Raw genomic sequence first — 12579 nt, forward strand, 5'->3', positions numbered from 1 at the left:
ACCCCTTGGCCAGAGCCATTTCCTGTTTTACTCAGTGTTCCAATCCCTTTTCCCTTTTCCATTTTCCTGGAAAAAATATTTCTATCCTGAGAAAGCCTGGTTCATTCAATTGCCTGGTCTATCTCAATGTGCTGACGTCCAAAGTAATGATAGTGACGACCATCTGCCCATGGCAACCCAAGAGAATCAACAATGACCACCAGGTCTCATGACGCATGGTGCAATCCCCAGAGCCCTTGTGAGTTCACAGTCCTGTCCCTAATCTCTCATCCCTGCCACTCAGGCTCTAGTGTTCTCTAGACCACAGCATTTTTACAGAGCTTTGATGTCAGGTCAGCTCTGGTCACTACATGTGGTACCACGTGTAGGAGCGAGGAAGTTTTCAGCAGCCACTTGTGGGAATTACAGGGGGTCAAGAGATAGTCACTGCCTTCTTCTCCCTGCCCAATCCACATTGTCGGACTGAGCCACTGACCCTGGGAAGTAGCAGGCTATTTTTAATTTTTTTACAGGCAAATCTTGAAATTTCAGCTGTGACACTGCTTCTCTCCTTTCAGGGGCTGTCCCCCAGATGTGCCTGGAAATAGTAAGTGACTCAAAGAGGTGGCAACAGTCTTCACAAGGCTGGAAAGTTGATGAAGCCTATTGGCTTTGATCTGGGACTCCCTTGTTGAGGCAAGGATATCCCAAATGTTAGGAGGAGAGATGGGATTGGGCACTTTGAAAGGGCTTGGGGAATGGTGTAGTGTGTTCATATGAAGTAGTCCTTGCTCATACAGCTCACAGGGGAGCACAAGTTCAGAACCCCCAAAGTAATTGAATTGGGGAATCTTCTCTGCTAATCTTGGGTAGACCAATTTTGTCCCATTGGTTCTGATTTCCATGAAAATCAGAAAGTTTACAATTACAGAGCCAAGACACTTTTTATCTGAGATGTTTACATACTAGGGGAAAGATAAGAATGATGGTAAAGACAATGTCCAGTGTTTGAAGGGTAAATAGACATTTCGTTCAGGTATCTGTTTTCTCTTGGTCGAGTTTTCATGATGACAGCACAGACCTGTGTACTTGAACCCAAGGGGATTTAGTGTTGTCTTTACTGACCGACTTCAGACCACTGGGGTAGCGAATGGACTTATCCGGGCTCAGGCTTCTTGCTCAGGAGCAGGTAGGAGAACCAGATGGGCACCTGCATGATGATGGGGCATGTTCGCTGTTCTGGGCACCCATGTGTGCAGCCTGCTTGAAATCCTAGAATAGAAATCCCACAAATTCCAGATTGCCTTCTCGGCCACCACAAGTAACAACTGCAAACTGGAAACGCAGCCAGCAAAGACTGAATTAAAACAAGAGTGACCACAAAGCCTGGTGTACCTGGGACATTCCCAAGGTCTACCCATTGTCTGGGAATAATCATTCATAGCAGTTCCTCCCACTTCCATTACACTTTATGCGGTCTCCTTATAAAACCCGTTAATGGCCTAGAAGCAAACACCAGATTTCAAAATCCTACATTTTCCAGCTAACAGGGACCTTGAAGATGATCTAGGCCAACCTCTTCAATGAGGCATGCATGAACTCAAAGTCAAGAGAGGCCAAAAGACTTGCGCATAGTCACCCGATTAGTGACAGAACTGGCAACCAGAAAGCACATCTGATTGCCCCCGTGTCCTCTCAGTCCTATCCTTCTTCCTTTACCATATTGGACCTCATCCAACTTCCAGGCAACACATCCCAGTCTAAAGTTGACCCTCACTGATTCAGAATTGATCATGAGAATTCTTTCTATTAGTTCTGGTAGATTCCAACAGTCTGCTAAGTGCTCATGTTCAGGTTGTGAACGGGGAGGTCCTGGGGTGGCAGTAGGTCTTAACATCTGGCTTTCAGAAACTGAAAGTGCAGGAGGCATGAAATTGCAATTTATGAGACTATAGGATGTCACGGCTGGAAGGTACCCTAGGCGATGATACTACTGAACAAATTTATTCAGGTTGCAACATTCATGGAACACCTGCTCTGTGGTTGGCGCTGGACTCAGGGTTAGGGAAACCATAAGGAAAAGACAGACCCAACTTTTCCCTTTCCTCTGCTTTTAGTAAATTAAGACTGTAGGCAAGTCAAGGGAGAATGACTATCCAGTGCAATAATAGTACGATGTGACATCTAGGAGGAGCACCCATCCTGGAAGAATTTATGCCCTAAAGGTGAGCAGCAGTCAGCCAAGCGGAAAGGGAAGGAGGTTCAGGTTGAGGTTCTAGAGGTGAGAAAGTTCATGGACTGAGAGAGAAACTGGAAGTCCTTTTGCAGAACCAGAGCACAGGGTGAAATGGAGTAGTGGTGAGTGGTGAGGAGGGGGAGATGGAGGGATGATTCTGAGCCTCATGCCCTCCTGAAGGCTAACCTCTGGAGGCCTGAGGACCTTCCTGCAGGCCAACTCACACGATCTGATCGTTAGAAACATTGTTCTATCTGCAAAGCGGAGAACCCATCAGAGGGCCCAAGGATAGAGGCAGGAGGACCGGTTAGAAAATGGTTCCATGTGTCCAGAAGAGAAGCCTGCAAGGGGATGAGCAGTGAGCAGATCAGAAAGGTCCTCAGGAGATATAATCTCTAGGACCAGGGGACCGGTCAGTGTGGGTGGGCGGTGGGCCAGTGTGCCAGGACCGGGACTTGGGGGGTATGCAACGATGACTTGTCTGTGGCCACAATATCATCATGCTATGGATTTCAGCTCTGGAAAGAACCTTAGAGATAAAGCTCAATCCCCTCATTGTGGGGCTAAAGGGTTTGAGGTGGGAGGGTTTAGGGGATTTACCTGAGACCACCTTGCTAACTGGTGACAGAGGCAAAATTAGGTCATAGGTCTTCTGACTCCAGGGTCCACCCTATGTATCTGGTGAGGGTCAAGGGCTTGTCCCCCCAAACACAGGCCAGAAATAACCTATCTCTTCCTTCCCTCCTCCCTTCTTCTTTCCTCTCTCCCTGCATCCCTTCTTTTCTTCCTATCCTTCCTTTCTCTGGGGACAAGAACTATTCAGCCTCCAAATGGATGTGACAATCCTCCCTGGGTGACTGACACAGGCTGTCTCTTCTCATCAGAGTGCTAATCTCTCCCCGGAGCCCTGGACACCTGCCTCCACCCCAGGCTGTAATTGGAAGAGAGAGAAGGTGCTCATTTCTCTGGCCCAGCTGCCTGCTCTCCAGCCTCCCGAGAGCTGCCTGAGCCCCATTTGCTGAGTGATCTCGGAGTATTATTTCCAGAGTCCTATTTGGGGCATACAAAAGAACAGGTGTCTGTTTGGCCAGCGCTGTCATGGCTTCCATTCCCAACTCAGCATTTCCAGCCATCCCTCTACCTTGGTCTCACACGCCTTCTCCTGGACTGACAGTCTCCTGCCTTTTTTTTTTTTCTTTTCTCTCTTTTTTTAAGTCTATGATTCCAGTCCTCGGTGATTGCTCCTCTCTCTTTCCTCATCTATTCCTTTTATTCCTCATCTGGGTTGCCTCCCTCTGTCCTTCATATGGTCTATTCCTAGAGAGGAGATGCATGTGACATTTAAAAATGCAGGTTCTGGTGCAAAGCTGCACGGTTATAAGTCCTCGCCCCGCCGCTACTTAGCTGTGTGGCTTGGGCAAGTTACTCAACCTCTCTGTGCCTCAATTTCTTTATTCATAAAATAGGAACAATAGTACCGACCCCACTGATACGGTGATTGCTGATTAATATATGTTAGGGTTTGACACACAGTGTCCTGTAGGTGGGAGCTATTAATAAATCTGAAACTACAACTCCAGAAAGACTTTTTTTTTCCCCTTCTTTGCAAACCTGCCCCCACCCCCCGGTTCCCTGGACAAGGAGAAGACTTGAGCATTCAGGGCACGGCTCTGGAGGGCCTGTGTGAAGAGACGGGAGTGTGTTCCCTGCCCTCCCAGGCCCTGGCCAGGGCGCTGGCTGTGGGCCGCTGCTTGCTATGACAGCTGCAGGTGGGCAGAGCGCCTGGCTCCGAGCATGGAAAGGCAAATGCTGTTCCGGCCAGCTCCAGGACTCAGCATTTTCCACTACTCCTTGCTCTGTTTGCTTTCCTCTTTGGACTCCCCCCACGGAGTGGGGACTTCTGAATGACGTCCAACAGCAACGTTGGGCCTGCCCAGAGTCCTCTCCCACCGCCGGGCTCCCAGCCCGCCTTTCGTCTCCTCCCGTTGGCAGGCGGGAGGCAGCAGGGCCTGGCTGGCCCAGGCCGAAAGTTCTCACACAAAGTGCCATTGTATGGGGCTGGTCTGTGGGAGACAAATGAAAGGGATTTCAAAATCAACGGCGAGTTATTTTTATCCATGGAAGGGCTGAAATGCCTTTATTTTCCATCTTGGAAAACAAACTTTCAGGGGTCATTGTGCGGCAGAGTGTTTTCATTTACTCTGGTATTCACGCATTGGGGTGGGGGGAGGCCCCTCAAAGACCTGGATTCGCAGAGGCTGGAATCTTAGAAACCCAGGCTGTTGGACTGACGGACCCTCCTCGGTTGAGGGTCTGCTGGATGGCCCCGGCGCCCTTCTCTATCCTGTGCTCAGAGCACTTACTGTGGAGCTGGTCCAGCCTGAGCATCTTCTCGGCTCGGCAGTTCCCAACTGGCTGTTTTTCTCCTCCGAACCCTCAGCCTTCTGTATCTGTGTATCGTATATCTCAGGACTATCGTGTCAGCCTCCCTCCAGGGCAGGGGTCTCCCAGGGAGGTTGTGCATGCTCCAGGAATTGCACAGAGGAAGGCATGGGGTGTGGAAGAAACCATTTCGAATTGCTACTCATATTTATTTTTAGTTTAAAACTAGGAAGTGGATTTTTATTTACTAATATTGAATAGACCTGCTGGCCCTAATGCCCACAGTCAGGCTTCTTTGGGTCCATTTGCATGTATTCCAAGCACCATTGGGGAAAGTGGGAATTACTCAATGTGGAAGGGGTGTGTACACTGGTGCTCTGATTTCTTTCTTCATTTTTAGCATCTTATGGTGTTCTGTGGTTTACATATACACAATGGGTGGATTTATAAACTGGAATGTCTCTTTTTAACCAAATAACCTTCACAGAAAGGACAAGTGCCTTACAGTGTTTCCTGCAGTGGAACTGTGTTGTAGACATAGGAATGGTTCAAGCCCACAAAGACAAAAAAAAAAAAAAAAAAAAAAAAAAAAGGGCCAGATTACTTCTACTCCTGAAACAAATAATTTGTCAGTCACATATTGAGGATAAAATAATTTAATTAGATTTGGTAAAAAAAAAATGCCCAAATTACCAACATCATATTAAAGGTAGATTTACAACTCTTGTCAATGATGAGAATAAATGCCCTGGGGTACTGTATTATCAATCAATGCAAATAGATATTAACTAGTGCATCTAATTTATAAATAAATATGTATAATTGGAGGTACTTAAATTGGTGGTGCTTAAAGACATTTACTGATGGGAATACAGAGTCAGAAAAGTTTGGAGATGACTATTCTAAAGGAATATTTGCTGTGGGTCAGCAAGATTTCTATTTATGATGGAGAAAGCTCAGCATTTGCAATCAGTTCAAAATCTGAGTTTAAATTCTGACTCCACCAGTTAATAAGATTTGTGACTTTGGGAATACATACAATTTCTCTAAGCCTCAGTTTCTACAAAATGACAATGACAATTTCCACATCAGTTTTCTCACAGGTCAATTTTAAAGATCGATTCATATTAAGCACACAGAAGAGTAATACAGTGTAGTAAGCACTCAAGAAGTGTTTTACTTTCCCATTTGCATCTTGCTTCTGCTGGGAAACTAGGAAAGATCCAAGGGTTTAAGGTGAAGCTCATTCTCTATGAAATCCTACTATTGACCCTCAGAAAGAATTCTCTTGTGGTTGAGAAGGTAAGCCCACGTTTTTCAAAACAATCACTGATTGGCTGTCCTTGGCTCTAAGAGGAAAGAAGGTTTGAGTGTGTATGTTTAAAAACCACTCTGGGTAGGCCTTCCCGGTGGCTTCCTAACAAGTGTGCAATAAATGGTTGTATGTTGGTTTTAGCCCAGTTCCCAGCAGACCATTTTTACGTCAGAAGGTAGAACACAACAGTGCCACAATTGGCAGTAATTAGCCTCCCATGATGCAACTCAGCCAGAGGTCTCAGAAGTGAATGAGCCATGGAAACTAGGAAGCCCCACTGAGCCTGGGGCCTGGCCTTTGGCAGAGGATTTGGCACAGCCCAGCCCTGTTATAAAAGAGGCAGTGTGAGGGGGTGGTGTAGGGAATGAAGCTCAGTTCTTCTGGTTCCTCTTCCCAGCTCCCATTTTGCACACAAGGATACAAGATGAAGGATGCTAGAGCCATCAGAGCGTGAGAGCCATATGCTTCCTCTCTGCCAACTCCCATCTATAACTGTATCAAACTAGGATTTCACTGATCTCCTGTCATATGCTAGCCTTGAGAGAACCCCAACCAGCTTGCTCATCACTGTCAGAGCTCACCTCCACCCCATTCTAAATAGAGCTTTAGTTTCAAGTCAATCCCAGATCTCCCCACACCCCTGGCAACTGGTCCTGGGAGAGCTTTTTGGGAATCAGAATTTCCATATCCCAAGCTTTAAGAAAATGATCAATAAACAGAAAGCAAATGAGTTTTTTTTTTTAAGCCCCGCAGTCCATGTTGGCATGTTGTAGATATTGAAACAGATTCACTAGACAAAGAAGAAGCATGCAACAAAAAGTGGAGTGAGGGGGTGTGACCCGAGTAAGTTGACAAGGAAACAATTGCTCAGGCCCACTGCTCTCTGGGTGACCTCACTGGTGTGCTCTCCCACAGTCCATTCCAGACAGGTGACCAACCTGTGAGTCAGGCTTGCCTGGGCAGGAGGCAGCCAGTACAGGGAATGCACCCATTCCTGTAACCTGACAACCGTGACCCTTGACCTTGGAGGGGCTACCCCATCTGGGGACAAAGCAGCCTTTGTCCTATAAGCTGTTGACAAATTGTTAGGAAGAAACACATTCCTCTGGCTCCCACCATTAGCCATTCATGGTCCTAGGTTGGTTGGATTTTCTTGGAACCACCCACTTCTCTTCTTGTCTCACATCAGTCTTTCTTGAGTTTTAAATTAACTATACTTGATTCATGACTGCCTTCATGAAAAATTCACTTTGCCAGGAGAGTGAACTCCCTGAGTAAGCTGCCAATTCCTAGGCCTGCAGACAGTGATATATTCCTGGGACTTTCCTATCCTGCCAAGCATTCTTTAGTCTCTGGATTTCAAAAGACCATACCAGGAACTTAAGCATCTTTTTAGAATCAAAATGTGGACTCCAGAAGCAGACAGACCTAAGATCAAGTAGAGGGACCTTGAACTAAACTATCTGCCTGAACCACCATTTCTTCTTTTTCAAATGGGATAATATCTACTTCTTAGAATTGTCATGTTTCTCAAATGAAACAATGTAATGAAGTGACTTTTGAAGGGCTAATATAGAGCAGATGCCCAGTGCATATTTGTTTCCTCTCCTTCATCCATTCTACAAGGCGGTCTCCCCAAAATACTTTCAGTCTTTAGGTTTATCTATATTTTGAAAAGATCATACATTTATTGAAAATTTAAGTAACACTGAAAAATATTCAGAAAATAATTTTACCAATCCCCTATGTTCTTCACTATTGAATACGTGTATACTTAATACTAAATGTGCTTTTTTATGGAAGTAGAATTTAGGTACAATGACATTCACAAACCCTAATTGTTCAATTTGATGTATTAACATACACAACACTCCAGAAAATTCCCAAATCCACCTGCAGTCAATCTGATTCCTATTCTGATTTCTATTACCATAGATTAGTTTGCCAGTTCATGAACTTCATAATTCATAAGGCATTGGGTAGAGTACTGAAAAAGGTTTTGCATCAGTCATGGAACAAAATTAGCCCTAGACTAACTGCTGTGTACTCCTGCCTAATAAAGCTTAAAAGCAAGACTCAAAGGGTCAAACTAGTTCCAAGTAACTTAGCTCAAGAATATTTTTAGGGATACAAAAATAGCCAACAAAATCCACAGTGTCTAGCATCCAATAAAAAATTACCGGGCATACAAAGAAGCAGAAAAATATGACCCATAAAGAGTAAAAAAATTGGTTAGGAAATTTCCCAGAAATGACACAGATAAGAGAATTAGTGCACAGAATATTACAGGAGAGTAACAACTTCACATGTTCAAACAGCTATTGGAAAGATTGAACATGTTAATTAGAGATGTGGAACATAAAAAAAAAAAAAAGGACCCAATTCAAACTTCTAAGATGAATACTATAAGGTAAGAGGTGAAATGGTAATGGATGGTATTGATGGCAGATTTAACACAGCAGAAGAAAAAGATTAGTGAACCTGAAGTCATAGCAATAGCAACTAGCCAAAATTAATCATACAGAAAAGAAAGACTGAAAGAAAAATAAGTAGAATGCCAGTGAGCTGTGGGAAAATTTTAAGTGTCTGAATAAACATATAACTGGAGTCCTGAAGGGGCAGAAAGTGTGATAGAAAAAAATATTTAAAGAATTATTAATGCCTAAAACTTTCCCTGATTTTATTAAAATTAAAATTATAGACTCAAAGATCCGATATGTAGAAGTCCAACAAACCCCAAGCACAAGAAATTTGAAAGCAATTATAGAAAAGCATGAGGTAGTTAGGTTGCTGAAAATCAGTGATAAAAAAGGAAACTTTAATGGTAATTAAAGAAAAAAGATATAGACAGAGAACAAGAAGTATGAAAAATAGCAGATTTCTCATCAAAAGCAATTCAAGCAAGAAGACAGTGTGCATCTTTAAAGAACAGAAAGAAAAATATAAGTCAACCTAGGATTTATACCTAGTGAAAATATCAAAAACAATAGCAAAACAAAGACTTTTTCAGATATAAAATATTGAAATATTTTATCACCAGCAGAACTGCACTATGAGAAATCATAAAGTCTTAAAAGTTGTCAATGTAAAAAAACAATTTGTAATTATATGTGGTGATAGATGTTAACTAGACTTACTGTGATCACTTCACTACACACGGAAATATTGAATAAGAATAAAATAAAATAGGGATGCTTGGGTGGCTCAGCAGTTGAGCATGTGCCATAGGCTCAGGGTGTGATCCCAGAGTCTTGGGATTGAGTCCCACGGGGAGCCTGCTTCTCCCTCTGCCTGTGTCTCTGCTTCTCTCTGTGTGTCTCATGAATAAATAAATTAAAAAAATATATTTTTAAAAAAGAACAAAATAAAATAACCTCACACCTGTCAGAATGGTAAAATCCAAAACACAAGAAACAACCTCACACCTGTCAGAATGGTAAAATCCAAAACACAAGAAACACAAGAGGATGTGGAAAAAAAAGGAACCTCCTGTACTGTTGGTGGGAATGCAAATGGGTGAGGCCATTCTGGAAAAAAGTATGAAGGTCCCTCAAAAAATTAAAAATAGGACTATCCTATGATTTAGTAATCATGCTGCTGGGATTTACCTAAAGAATATGAAAACATGAATCTGAAAGGGCATATGCAACCCTATGTTTATTGCAACATTATTTACAATAGCCAAATTATGGAAACAGCCCAAGTGTCCTTTGATAGATGAATTGGATAAAGAAGATGTGGTGTGTGTGTGTGTGTGTGTGTGTGTATGCATATTATATATATAGCAATATTATTCAGCCAAAAAGAATGAAATCTTGTCATTTGCAATACATAGATGGATCTAGAGATTCTAATTCTGCAAAATAAGTCGTCAGAGTAAGACAAATATTGTATGATTTCATTTATATATAGATTTGAGGATACAAAGCAAATAGCCTATGGGGGAAAAAAGAGAGACAGACTGAAAAACATACTCTTAACTACAGAAAGCAAACTGATGGTCACCAGAGTGGAGGTGGGGATGGGCAGGTGAAATGAGTGAAGGGGATTAAGAGTACACATATTGATGAGCACTGAGTAATGTATAGAATTGTTGAATCTCTATACTGTACACCTGAAACTAACGTGACACTGCATGTTAACAAACATGGACTTAAAATAAAATTAAAAATGGTTTTTAAAAAGTATAAAATAAAATAAGCAATGAAAAGAAGATATCATAAAGGATATTCTTCAGACAGATGGAAAATAATACCAGATGGAAATATGTGCAATAGAATTAAAAGCCTTGGAGTTGGTAATAATATGGAGAAATACAAAATACACTTTTTCTTCTTCTTTCTCTTTCTTTCTTTCTTTCTTTCTTTCTTTCTTTCTTTTTCTTTCTTTCTTCTCTTTCTTTCTTCTCTTTCTTTCTTTCTTTCTTTCTTTCTTTCTTTCTTTCTTCTTTCTTCTTTCTTTCTTTAAAAAAGATTTTATTTATTTATTCATGAGAGACACAGACAGAGAGGCAGAGACATAGGCAGACAGAGAAGCAGACTCCCTGCAGGGAGCCCAATGCTGGACTCAATTTTGGGACCCCAGGATCACGCGCTGAGCCGAAGGCAGAAGCTCAACCACTGAGCCAGCCAGGCATCCCTTTTCTTATTATTTAAATCTTTCTGAAAAAGAAAAAAAACAAAACATAAAAAAAACACTGTTTAAGGCAAACACAAGAGCACTGTATGTGGGGCTTATTAAGTATGAAGAAATAAAATGTCTGGCAACGGACGTCCAAGGTTCATGAGGCAGGGAATGGAGGTGTATTGTTGTAAGTTTCTTTTAATGCATGTAATGGGGTATAGTATTACTTGAGGGCTGACTGTGATGTTAAAGACATATTCTGGGAACTCTAAATCAACCATTAAAATAACAGAACAAAAGAGATAAAACAGAATAATAAAAATATGCTGTTAGTCCAAAAGAGAGAATAAAGAAAGGGGAAAAGGCGCAAAAAACACATGGGACAAATAAAAAAATTAGCCAGCTGGTAAATTTAAAACCAATAACATACATAATCCTATTAAATAGAAAAAGTTTAAACATTGCAAATTGAAAGTCAGAAATGTCACAGTGATAAAAAGAAAGATCCAGCTATATATATGCTAGCTAAGAGAATGCACTTCAAAAATAAAGGTACAACTGGGTTAAAATTAGAAGAAAAAAATGGTATACAATGTTGATACTAGTCAAAATAAAGCTTGAGTGGATATATTAATATCGAGGAAAGAAGAGTTTAGAACAAAGAATTTAACCAGGGATAAAGAGGGTCATTTAATAATGATAAACTGATCAATTCACCAAGATGATATAGCAATCCTAAATATTTATGCCCTGAGCTTCACTAAATAGGAGACAAAAAAGGATGAACCGATGGGAGAAACAAACAGATCCAGTTATAGTCAAAGATTTCAATACTTCATAGAAATTATAGACAGAAAGTCAGTAAGGATCTAGAAGATTGGAGCAACACTATTAATCAAATTGACTCAACTGACAATTATAAAACACTGTATCTAACAAGAGTAGAATATACTTTCTTTTTAAGTGTCAATGAAACATTTACCAAGACAGACCATATGCTGTATTATAACACAAATCTAATTAATGTAAAAGAGTCAAATCATAGAAAATCTGTTCCATAACCACAAGGAATTAAATTACTAATTAGTATCAGAAAGATAGCTGGTAAACCCCCAAGTAGTCCTAAGCTAACATTCAGTAAATAACTCATGGGTTTTAGAATCAATCAAAAGAGAAGCTGCCAAGTATTTTGAACTGAACAAAAATAAAATCCTAACACACACATAACCTAACAAAAAAATGTGGATTCAAGTAGTTCTTAAAGGAATATTTATAGCACATATGTTCTAATATTAGAAAAGAAAAAAAAAAGGCCTCAAATCAATGAACTCAGCTTCCACCTTAAGAACACATACAGCTGGCCAACAGACACATGAAAAGACACTCAACACCACTCATCATTAGGGAAATGCAAATCAAATCTACAATGAGATATCACCTCATACCTGTCAGAATGGCTAAAATCAAAACACAAGAAATAAAAAGTGCTGGTGAGGATGTGCAGGAAAAGGAACACTTGGAAAAGGAACACTTGGGCACTGCTGGTGGGAATGTAAACTGGTGCAGCCACTCTGGAGAACAGTAGGGAGTTTCCTCAAAAAGTTAAAAATAGAACTATCCTATGATCCAGTAATCACACTACTGGATATTTACATCAAAAAATATGAAAACATTAATTTTAAAAGATATATGCACCCCATATGTTTATTGCAGCATTATCTATAATGGCCATATTTTGGAAGCAGCCCAAGTGTCCATCAACAGATGAATGGGTAAAAATGTGGTAGATATATATGATGGAAAATTACTGAGTCTTAAAAAAGAATAAAGTCTTGGCATTTGCAACAACATGGATGGAACTAGAGGGTATTATGCTAAGCGAAACAAGTCAGTCAGAGAAAGACATATACTATACGATTTCACTCATGTGTGGAATTTAAGAAACAAACAAACAGACAAAGGGAAAAAAAAACAGAAAACAAACTGAGAAACACATAGACTCTGAACTATAGAGATCAAACTCATGGTTACCAGAGGGGAGGTG

This window comes from Canis lupus, chromosome 5 (genome assembly GCF_003254725.2).
Source record: "Canis lupus dingo isolate Sandy chromosome 5, ASM325472v2, whole genome shotgun sequence".
Taxonomy (NCBI): Eukaryota; Metazoa; Chordata; class Mammalia; order Carnivora; family Canidae; genus Canis; species Canis lupus.